A 12294-nucleotide genomic window follows, 5' to 3' on the forward strand; every position below is an offset into this window, starting at 1 on the left:
TTCTGTTTCTAAGCTACTGTTTCTTTACTAGCTACTTATGTCAAGGCATAATTCTTAAATACCTCCAGAATTTTGATTTTTCTTTTCCTGCAAACTGTCTCTGGTCTCTGCCATTCTCTGTCTTATTTATTTTGAAATTAAGAAAAAAAACAACTCCTGACATTGTTGACTGCATTTTGAGCCACAGGTTCATCACATCAATAGCTTTAGAAAAGTACAGGCTTCCTGGGCACAATTTCTAACTTTGCCAAGGAAAAAGTAAAACAGAGGAAACAAGAAAGAAAAAAGTTAGCAACCTAGACCAACCCTCAAAGAAGTATATAAAGATTTTGGAAACAAACAAACAAACAAACAAACAAACTTCTATATCTTTCTGTAATTATACCCAGGCCAGTAGGTTAACATTTTTCTCTTTTCTCCAATAAATCTGTTTTTTTTTTCCACCAGGTAGAATCAAACAAAAACATTCCAGTTTTTGTTTCTGAGACAACTCTGTATATACTTGCTATGTAGCAAAAACAATAGTAAATTATGTCATCTATAGCAACACTTATCAAATTCCAGTGTACATAGTGATTACCTGGGAGTCGTTTAAAGCCACTATCACCTGGTTTCTCCTCAAATGTATCAGACATCTGAAAAGAAACCACTAAATTCATCAAAAAGGTGCTAAACCTCTCTCTCTCTCTCTCACCCCCCTCCCTCTCCCTCTCCCCCTCCCTCCCTCCCTTCCTCCCTCCCTCCCTCCCTCCCTCCCTCCCTCCCTCTCTCTCTCTCTCTCTCTCTCTCTCTCTCTCTCTCTGTGTGTGTGTGTGTGTGTGTGTGTGTGTGTGTGTATGTGTAGAAGGAGTGGGGTCGGACAGGCAAGAAGCCAACCACTCTTGGAGCATGTATACCCCAGTTCCTTTGCCTTCAGGTAGAATAACTTCCAGAATTCCACAGACTAAGAACCAGTCTTCCCCAGGGGCAACTGGCTTGATATTGCTGTGTCTTAGCTATCTTCCTATCCCTATCCCATTTCCCCATTCTCTAACATGTGTTTCCTAGGATTGCATCCTAAATAAACCACTTGCTCTCCAATCCAGGCCTCTGAGGTACCTGCTGGAGGAACCCAAATTAAGGCAGAGTACTGCAAGGCCAAGGTCAGGAAATACTCTTGTTCATTTTAATACAATTCCATTATAAGAAAACATGCCAGGAACCCCAGAGATTTGCTCTAAGGAGGACTTCACCAGTAGTTGAAGATTTTGTTAGCATGACACCAAACTTTCAGATGGCTGGAAAGAAGGCCAGTGATGGAGAGAATGGTTCCGTGTTGCTGGGCCATTTGGGAAACATGTACACAGGCTTGGTTTTCTAGTTTCCCCAGAAAAAGTGGCTCTGATCTTTTTGTCCCTTGCCCAGAGGGATGAATCTCTGAGTTGTGCCTCAGAGCCCTAGCTACATCCTGGGTACATCTTATTCCATGCGCTTCCTCTATGGGTTTCTCTCTCATTGGCTCTCTGCCTTGTCCCTTGGGATGATGTGTCTTCCTTGGACCTTCACTTTCCTGAGTAACGAACCATGACATTAAATTTCAAGGCCATATACTCTTACCTGTTTCCCCAGGGTTTGTATTGATGGTTGGTCACTACTCCTTGTCATGTCTATAGTTTTGCCCTTCCTCCCCAAGCCAGAAGTGGGTATGAACATTGACATAAATTAAGGCTCAGTGCATTTTAGGGAATTTTAGAACTGCCTGGGACCCATCCCTTTTCTGTAGTTCAAAATGTGATAACTCAACCTTACCCCATCTGAGGAGTTGGACTGCTGATTCCTCTTCCTGTGGTTCCTATCCTGTTCCAAAACCTACACTTGACTGGGATATTGACCTGACTTTATACTTTGGTTCTCAGTGTTGCCTTGCCTCAGCCAGGGTTTGTTGTCCAGGTGATTAAGGGTTACCTCTCTGTCTGTATGTCATGAAGTTCCAATTAGAAACACTTGATCCTTTGAGCGTGGAATCTTACATTGGACACTACATCAACAGGGTCACTTTTATGCAAACAGTTGCCAAAACATTAAGCGTGAATGGCTAGGTGAATGGTTATCTGTGATTTGGGGAACCAAAGAAAAACTTTTTTAGACAATTGTCAGAAAAAATTGCCGTGACTTAACAATTTTATTTTTCACAGGTCAAGGTGCCACACAGTGTGTAGTGCAAGCCCTCTTGGCTTGCAGGCAGCCACTCTCACTATCTACTCACTTGGGAGGGAGGTGTATTAGGGAAGTAGAAAGGCAAAGGAAAGGAGGCAGGAAGGGAGGGAGAGAAACTATGTTCCACTTCTCATAAGGCCACAATTTTGTTGACTAGGTCCCCATCTATATGACCTCATTTAACTTTAATTACCTCCTAAGATCCTATCTCCAAATACAGTCACATTGGGGGTCAGGGATTCGACATATGAGTAGTGGAGGACACAATTCAGTACTGAGCAATGTGACTAGCTCTATGATATCCCCTCCCTGCTGCCCAGAGCCCACTCAATAACTCCCCTATTCATCTGACTAAAGCCTGAAATTCCACTCTTAGAGATTCATTTCCTTGGTTTGATGTGCTGTTTAAATGTGAATGGACATAGGACATGGTTAATGTTCCATGGTGTGCTCTTTTCCTGAGAACAGATTAGGGTTCAAAAATATGGTCACTGACCCATGTTTGACTCTCCAAATCCCATGTAAGCCAGACACACAAAGGTGGTGAGGCAAGCACAAGGTCGCACATGTCAACTAGGTGGTGTGTCTGGAGTTCAACTGCAGGAGCTGAGGCCCTGGCATGCCAATTCTCTCTTGCGTGTGCTCTCTCTCTCTCTCTCTCTCTCTCTCTCTCTCTCTCTCTGTGTGTGTGTGTGTGTGTGTGTGTGTCTGTCTTTCTCTCTCTCACTCTCTCTAAAAAAAGAGTGTAAAAAAAAGTATGGCCATTGAATACCAACAAGTTGTGACTGGGCCATATCTAACGGTCAGAATGGGTGTACAGAGGGAACCAGTTTTCTATTATCTTAACTTTGGCAAGGCCTATCCTAGTCATAAGGTTTATTTCCTGATCTGTTCTTGTAAAAGAGCCCTTGCAATAAAAGAATTGAGGAATTTTGCTTTCTTGAATGTATGAACAATTTGACATTGTCTTTTTTCTAATTTTGTGGAAAAAGTTTTCTTATTAAAGGTATAGAAGCTTCTGCTAGGTAGAATGGTACCAAATGTCAAAATGGTATAAATTGTCAGACATCCCTTGTCTTCTAAGAATGGCCTGATACATAAAGCATGTGTGCTGAGAGTCTTGTTTTCAGAATCTGAACTCATGGCAGCTACTGTTACTTTAGACTGACCATTCTCTGGAGATACAGCCTCCTCCTAGGCTGATCTGCTGATGCCAATTCAAAACACTATACTTTAGCACTCCAGTTCTCAAAACTTCATGGAAGGAAGGATAAAGGTACTGCTTATAATCCTTTGCTGTTGGAGATCCTCCACTATCATTTACAACCTTGGGTACATACAGCAATTCTGTCATAGCTCTGATCAAGTTCATCCTTAGCACCAGTAAGTGGTGAGAACTTGTTGACTCCAGTCAGCCAGAAGTACTTAGGATCAATTATTACTTCTGCCAGAACTTCCTTCTAATGATTTCGTCATAGCAGTCTTTTTAAGAGAGCATCACATTGACTGTGAGAGGGAGAGGTAGAAGGTTCAACTCCTCATGTGTTGATTAAGTCTTCTATCAACAGGGAAATTATGTGTAATGACAGTAGATACTTATAGTAATGATTCTATGTGTTGCTGCTGCCTAAAGTACTTTTTGAAATGTCAAAGATCAATCATAGATCTGGACAGATGGCCAGTAAAGGTGCATGCTTTCAAAGCTTGACAGCCCAGGTTCAGTTCCCCAGTGCCCACATAAGCCAGATGCACAAAGTGGCACATGCATCTGGAGTTCGTTTGCAGTGTCAAGTGGCCCTGGTGTGCCCATTCTGTCTCTTCTCCTTGGAAATAAATAATTTATAAAAAGATTAATCATCTATGGGATGATTTTCATATTAAATATGATTTTGATAAAGTCTTGGTTGGTTGTTACCAAATGATAATCCTTTATGGACCACAACATTCTTCCCTTGAAGACATCAGAATGGTACTAGAAGTAAAATGAGCCATATCTTGTGGCTTCTTGCTGCTGGGATCAGCTACATGTGAACAGTCAACTTGGGCAATTAGAGCATGGTGTCTTCATCAAAAACCTGACTCAGCCACCTGTGTGGCTTTTGCTGTGAGGATCCTGTTGAGGTTGGGTCTGTATCTGTCAGGGAAAGTGCATATAGAATCCCAGCCCCCTTGCGGCTACTGCAGCAACCCTGGCTTTGCATTCTCTTATATGCAGCCCCCATATTTTTTTACATCTTTTTTTTTTTTTTTGGTTTTTCGAGGTAGGGTCTCACACTAGTCCTGGCTGACCTGGAATTCACTATGTAGTTTCAGGGTAGCCTTGAACTCATGGCGATCCTCCTACCTCTGCCTCCCGAGTGCTGGGATTAAAGGCATGCACCACCACGCCCGGCTGCAGCCCCCATATTTTATTTCTTTTAATATTTATTTATTTGTAAGCAGAGAAAGAGAGAGAGAGAGAGATTGAGAATGGGTCCTCCAGCCACTGCAAATGAACATCAGATGTGTGCTCCACTGTGCATCTGGCTTTCTGTGGGTACTGAGGAATCAAAGCTGGGTTGTTAGGTTTTGAGGGCAAGGACTTTAACTGATGAGCCATCTCTCCAGCCCCCAGCCCCTACATTTTAATGTTTATATACATATGTGGACACATACATTTATATATGGGAGATGTAGGTCATTAAACTAGAAAGTGGACCATGAAAGAACAAGAGAGCAGTAAGGAATAAGAGAATAAGAGGGCAATAGAATACATGTGAAATCAAAGTAGAAGATGGGTTACTAAGGAGAGGAATAGAATCACTTAAAACAAAGTATGAGGCTGGAGAGATGATTTAGCGGTTAAGGCACATGCCTACAAAGCCTAAGGGCCCAGGTTCAATTCTCCACGTCCCACGTAAGCTAGATGCACATGGTGGCGCATATGTCTGGAGTTCATTTGCAATGGTGGAGGCCATAGCGCATCCATTTTTATTCTCCCTCTGTCTCTCTCTCCCTTTCTCTCCATCTCTAATAATAAATAAAAATAAATCTTAAAAAAGTATGTATGAAAATGCCACAGTGAAACTGATGAGTTTTGTATGCTAGTTTAAAAACAATTTTTAAAAACTTTGATTGTGAAAGAATAAAAGAAATAAATTCTCGGGTTGGAGAGATGGCTTAGTGGTTAGGCGCTTTTCTGTGAAGCCTAAGGACTCCAGTTCAAGGCTCGATTCCCCAGGACCCATGTTAGCCACATGCACAAGGGGCTCACAAGTCTGGAGTTCATTTGCAGTGGCTGGAGGCCCTGGTGAGCCCATTCTCTCTATCTAACTGCCTCTTTCTCTCTCTGTCTGTCACTCTCAAATAAATAAATAAAAATGAACAAAAAATTTAATAAATAAAATAAATAACATTAGGCCAGGCGTGGTGGTGCATGTGTTTAATCCCAGCACTCAGAAGGCAGAGATAGGAGGATCGATGAGAGTTCGAGGCTACCCTGATACTATATAGTGAATTCCAGGTCAGCCTGAGCTAGAGTGAGACCCTACCTTGAAAAACCAAATTAAAAAAAAAAAAAAGAAAGAAATTCTCTCATTTAACACACACAGACACACATGCATAAAGGTAGCATGGCATACTGGCACATTTTGGTAGTCCTAGCACTGGGGAGGCTGAAACAAGAGGATGGCCAGTTTTAAGGCCAGCTTCAGCTATACAGTGAGACACTGTCTCAAAAACAAACACAAATCAATGTCACCAAAACCAAAAAGCAGATGTGTGTAAAGGTCAGTACTAATCCTGAGTTTGGTGTTTATCTTTCTTGTATGTTTCTTTTATACTTTTCCTGCACATGAATATACCCCAGAGCAAGGGAGAATGCCACTTGCATGCTTCTAAACTTTATGTGATTGATATCTTTTTACTATAATATTTACATGGACACTGATTTTTTATATTTGCTTGAATTATTGTTTTATTTTCTTTCCTTTTTATTAGTTTTGTACTCAGTGAATACAGTGAAGTTGGTAGCATTGTTAGCCACCTCCCTGATTGACCCCTCCTCAGGGGCCTTCCTTGTTGTGGAATATGGGTCGTGCTTTGAGGGGTTATCTGTCAGTTATGAGTCGGAGGCAGTGTCCCCTTCCTCCCTCACCACTCCATGTGTGTCCCTCTGAAGCCGCATGCTCAGTCGAAGAGGACGACCTTCCCCAAATAAAGGAGGACTGGTCTTCAGTCAAGGGTATGCGAGTAGCTGTGCTCCCCTGCTAGAAACTCCAAACATGCTCTTATGGGCACTGATTTTTAAAAATTATTTATTTTTTTCAAATCTTTTTTTTCATTTTTATTTCTTTATTTGAGAGTGACAGAGAGAGAGGGAGAGAAAGAGACAGATAGAGAGGGAATGGGCGCGCCAGGGCTTCCAGCCACTACAAACGAACTCCAGACGCGTGCGCCCCCTTGTGCATCTGGCTAACGTGGGACCTGGGGAACCGAGCCTCGAACCAGGGTCCTTTAGGCTTCACAGGCAAGTGCTTAACCGCTAAGCCATCTCTCCAGCCCAAAAAATATTTATTTGTAATAAAAAAAGGAGAGAGAGAGAATGAGAATAGGTATGCCAAAGCTGCAAATGATCATGGGCTACTTTGTGCATCTGGCTTTATGTGGTACTGGGGAAGTAAGTGAACCTAGGCTGGCAGGCTTTGCAAGTGAGTGCCTTTAACCACTGAGCTACCTTTCCAGCCTCCAAATAGGAAATTTTGAAGTACCTACATGATGATCAAAATGTTTTGGACTTTGAAGCATTTTGGCTTTCAGATTTTTGGATTGGTGATTCTCAGTGGGTAAAGTTCATACAAATATTCCAAAAATTGAAATAACTCCAAAATCTGAAACATGTCCCAAGAGATATTCAACCTGGATTGCAATGTTTATTTATTTACTCATTTGCATGTGTATATGCATGGTGTGTGTGTGTGTGTGTGTGTGTGTGTGTGTGTGTGTGTGTGTGTATGCCTATGAGAGCTCCTTTGTGTGTGGTCTTATATGTGTGTGGGTGGGTATACACTCACCTTTGAGACAGGATCTCTTTATGAACCTAGAGCACATGGATTTGGATTCGGCTAGATTAGATAGCCAGTGAGCCTCAGGGATTACCTGTGTCTTCTTCTCCAATACTGGGATTATGAGCACACACACCTTGACACTGGGCACTTTATGTGGGTTCTAGGGATCTGAACTCAGGCCTTCTTGCTTGTGTGGCAAGTACATTACCCACTGAACCATCTCCCCAGCCCAATTTCTTTAAGACAAAATTTTCCCCTCCATATTTGTATCTGAAACTTAATGTAGAAGAAAATACAAAAGTACTGGTCTAGCCTAGTCTATGCTACAGAAGTAAAGGGGGTAAAAAGAAAGAAGAACAGTGTTTTCTAGAACATTGGCAAAATATAAACCTGATACTTTCCAAATTATGTCTTAATAGAAATGATCGCATGCATCACACTTTTTATTTGCTTTCTTTACAACAGTCCCCAAGAATCTGTATTAAGCATCGTGGTTTCTGATAATATAATTTAGCCTCTTATGTGCTTGCCCTGTGGCTATCTTGTACACTTGTCACTGTTTCAGATTTCTCCATTTAATTTGTATTTGTTTGAATGCCTAACTGGTATGGATGGTTTGTAGAGGCATGGTTGTGTCTCTTCTGTTCACCAGAATATTCCCAGCACCACACATAGTGACTGGCACATAGTATTTGCTCAATAAATATTTATTGACTGGGAAGGTGCCCAAGCAGGACAGAACACTCACCCTCTACACAGTGGTGATCTTACTACCAGATTCAGAGTGGGGATAACCTGGGTGAGGTCCCAAGAAGTGTGAGAGAATGAACAGCCACATTCCCTCAGGTCCCAAATTCCTGCAACAAAAGACAGAGTCTGTGAATGCAGATGCACAAACTGGCACACATGTTTGGAGTTTGTTTGCAGAGGCAGGAGGCTTTGGTGTACCCATATTCACTTTTTCTCTCTAACTGCCTCTTCCTCTCTCCCTCTCTCAAATAAATAGGAAAATAAATAAAATATTTAAAACATTGAAAAATAAAGATAAATATTTTATTAATAAAAGGAAATTCAGGGCTGGAGAGATGTATCAGTGGTTAAGGTGCTTACCTGCAAAGCCTAATAACCTGGGTTTGATTCCCCAGTACCCACATAAAGCCAGATGCACAAAATGGTGCATGCATCTGGAGTTAATTTGCAGTGTCTGGAGGCTCTGATGCCCCCATTCTGTTTGTCTCTGTCTCTCTTTCTGCTTGAAAATACATACATAAAAATATTTAAAAAGAAAGAAAATCCAAAGTATATGATCCAGCTAGTCTGACATTCTTTTACAGTGACAAGAGACCCTGCCTCAAAGAAGGCAGAGCACAGACATATTGCGATTGTCCTCTGACCTCCACAGTGCTTTTTTAAAAATATTTCATTTTTATTTATTTATTTGAGAGAGAGAGAGAGAGAGAGATAGAGATAGATACAGAAATAGGCAGGTAGACAGAGAGAATGGGCACGTCAGGGCCTCCAGCTACTGAAAACAAGCTCCAGATGCGTGCGCCCCCTTGTGTATCTGGCTAACATGGGGCCTGGGGAATCAAGCCTCGAACTGGGGTCCTTAGGCTTCACAGGCAAGTGCTTAACCACTAAGCCATCTCTCCAGCCCTCCACAGTGCTTTATTACGCATATGCATGCACATGCGTACACATACATACACACAAATAATTTTTAAAATGAGTTTTAAAGGCAAACATTTTGAACAGACATTATATAAGCTTTTTCACTACATTGTCTCAGGGTGGTCTTGAACTCATGGTAATCCTCCTATCCATGCCTCCCAAGTGTTGTGATTAAAGGCATGTGCTACCACACCCAGCATGAGCATATTATATCTTACTCAGGCAGAATCATTTTCTTTTTTTTCAATATTTATTTCTTTATTTTCAAATTTTTATTAACAACTACCATGATTATAAAAAATATTCCATGGTAATACTCTCTCCCCACTTTCCCCTTTGAAACTCCATTCTCCATCATATCCCCTCCCCCTCTCAGTCTCTCTTTTATTTTGATGTCATGATCTTTTCCTCCTCTTATGATGGTCTTGTGTAGGCAGTGTCAGGCACTGTGAGGCCATGGATATCCAGGCCATTTTGTGTCTGGAGGGAGCATATTGTTAGGAGTCCTACCCTTCCTTTGGCTCTTACATTCTTCAGAATCATTTTCATATCAAGTAGAATTGTTCAATTTATTACTAACTACAATACTGATAATTGCTATTTATTGGGCGCATTTATATATCAGGGATTTATATTATATTATATTATATTATATTATATTATATTATATTATATTATAATGTGTTCTATATGTTTTGCTACACATATGTATTCTAATCAACAAGAAACAGATACTATTAATGTTTATCTTCCCTTTTTTAGATGAAGAAACAGAAGCACATTTTACACATGCCTAAAATTTTAGGGGCAGCAAGTAGCAGAGCAAAATTTAAAAGCAGGAATTTATGTTCCTTTAAATGTTTTACTATCTGCTTCATGCACAGACACAGAAACCATTCTTTTCTGTGGTCAATACTTAGTGACATTCACAAGGAGTTAGGAAGTTACTGAATAGTACTTTCTTATCCACCCATCAGTTGTCACTTCATTTTCTGTTTTTGTGCCATTGTTTACGTTTTTTTGATTTTTTTTTTTTTTTGAGGGCCTTTTCTGAGACAAAGCCATACTATGTAGTTTGGCTGGCCTGTTTCTCTCTATGTAACCCAGGATGGCCTTGAGTTCACAGCAATCCTCCTGCTCCAGCCTGCCCAAGTAATGAGATTACAGGCATGCACCACCATCCCAACAATTACCTCAGCACTGAAGCTTTGACCTGTTTCTACCACTGAGATAAACCCCTAGCATTTCAACCCCACCCTTTTAAAGAGAACCTGGGAGATATCTGAAATATTTTATTTCATATTTTCTCTCTGAACTTTTGCTTTATTGTATTTTTTTTCTTCTTGCCTTGAGACCAACCTGTGTGACTACTAGATCAATAAGTTTTCTCTCTCAGCTATCTAATTACCATTCTAATTCTAGTTTTACAAATGAAACGTTTTTGTTATTCCATATGCTGAGTAAATGTGGATCATTGATCAATACTGGAGGGCAGAAGGATATTGGGAGCTACTTCTAAAGAGTAGCCTTTCTGCTATGACGTTTGCTGCACACTTATAGCATTTATTCTTAAACTAAATGACGCACAAAAGTACCACATGGCTTTCCCTGTGGCATATTAAAGTGAGTGATTGGACTTTGAACACACAAGCTCCATTTGCCTTACAGTTCATGGAGATTTTGGGGTTCAGGGGGTTGAGTGATTTGCTTAGAGAGTAACTTGACTCATGCAGTTGGCTCCTGGGGAGTTTTTTTCTTCAAGGGAAAAATAGTCCCACGCCAGTTGGAATGTCCCAGTTTTGGAAATATCACTTTTAAAAGTGCTGTGAAGCCACCCATGCTGCATCAGTGCTGGGGTCATTTGGGAAAAGGCAGCATCCAGACGCTTGTGGGTGGTAAGACTTTTATGGTCTGTTTATATGTCCACTCTCAATCTTCAGAGGACTCCTTTCAGGCTGTCAATGAAAGCCATTGAACCTGACAAGTTGTTGTTTGCCAGGTCTCCTGGAAAAACACACTTGAAAAATCTCAGAGCTGGGTGGGTCAAAGAGGACAGTACTAAAAAAAGAAAAAGAAAATGGATGGCCCTGCTTTGGTGTGAGGCCAGGGCTTGGTGCCACAGCCAATTTCCCTGGTGATAGAGGAGTTTCCACCTCCGGAGGTTTCCCCTTCTGGCTTTCCCCACCCTACCTTACACCATCCATTATTAAAAATAACTCCACTTCCGGTGGAGCTGCAGAGGATCACTTGAAGGCATTTTAAGCAAATGGAGCAGGTAGTGCTGATGCTTTGATAGAGAATGACCTTTAAGAAGGAAGGTAGAAAAATAAAACAAGGAGAAAGCCAGGTTGCACCTGGGAGGTTTTATTGGATGTGGGTGAACTGAGTGAAATGACTACTTCTCCAACCTTCCACTTCATTCTGTGCCGCATCAGTTTGATCATTGAGTACTAATTGTGTCAGATTTTGGTTATTGATACGTGACTTTTTCCAAGTTATTTCATGTGCACAGATATGAAGAAGAAAAATTAGTAAGTGACATTAGCCATGGAGAAACTAAGCAATTATGAAGGCCAAAAGCATTTTGAGACAGTATCACTTATACTTGTAGCCTGGCAACAGTGAAATATTGGGATACTGTGGAGACTGGGTGGGGACCACAGATTGGACTGATAGAGGAGCAGAGGCTGTGATGGGAAATCCATTGGTTTTAGTGCAGATTCCTCTTAGACCCCTTGCATCAAGTGAACTTTACACAGTAACACCACTGTTTTACTTTAACATTTATGTTAGTTACCCATTGTGATAGTTTGAATGGATGGGCCCCAACAGATTCACAAGTTTTGTTCATGTTTATAACTTGGTGTCACTGTGGGTATATCCTAAGGTCCAGTCCTAAAGTGTGGGGGGAGATATGAATTCCACTCTAAAGATATGCAAAGTACTGGTATTCCTGGAGTGTGCTTGCTTATGTCACTGCTGGTGGTATTTCTTTCTGTATGGACCTATGAAAGGGGGCCAGCTTCTTTTGCCACTATGGAACTTCCCCTGGATCTGTAAGCTTCAATAAATCCCCTTCCTCCCATAACTGTGTCTGGTCTGGAAGTTCAGCCCAGCAATGTGAAGCTGACCATGACAGAATTGGTACCAAAGAGTGGGTTGTCACTGTGAGATGAATCTGACCATGTGGAATTTTGTCTTTTGGAACTTTTATTTTGGAAGAATGGACATGGACTTAGTACTTAAATCTGAAGACAGCTTCCAGAGTGGTAAGCAAAGTTTTATGGACTATTCTGGTGAGAGTTTGAACATGCCTAAATGCAGAGAGAATTGTATTTGGAGACTACTTATGAACTTTTTAAGGGGAAATAAACATGGCAGA

At 41.1% G+C, this 12294-nt stretch overlaps 1 protein-coding gene and 1 non-coding gene across 11 annotated transcripts in view; one reads left to right on the forward strand and one right to left on the reverse strand.

Annotated features, from left to right (window-relative positions):
* Adgrg2 (adhesion G protein-coupled receptor G2) overlaps positions 1–12294 on the forward strand; it is a 130063-nt gene that overhangs the window by 12512 nt on the left and 105257 nt on the right. The gene's annotated exons all lie outside the window — the stretch shown is intronic.
* Positions 3606–3676, reverse strand: LOC123456948. Its single transcript, XR_006634807.1, has one exon. It is a non-coding gene; the product is annotated as a small nucleolar RNA SNORD49 (small nucleolar RNA).

Source organism: Jaculus jaculus, chromosome X (genome assembly GCF_020740685.1).
Source record: "Jaculus jaculus isolate mJacJac1 chromosome X, mJacJac1.mat.Y.cur, whole genome shotgun sequence".
Classification (NCBI taxonomy): domain Eukaryota; kingdom Metazoa; phylum Chordata; class Mammalia; order Rodentia; family Dipodidae; genus Jaculus; species Jaculus jaculus.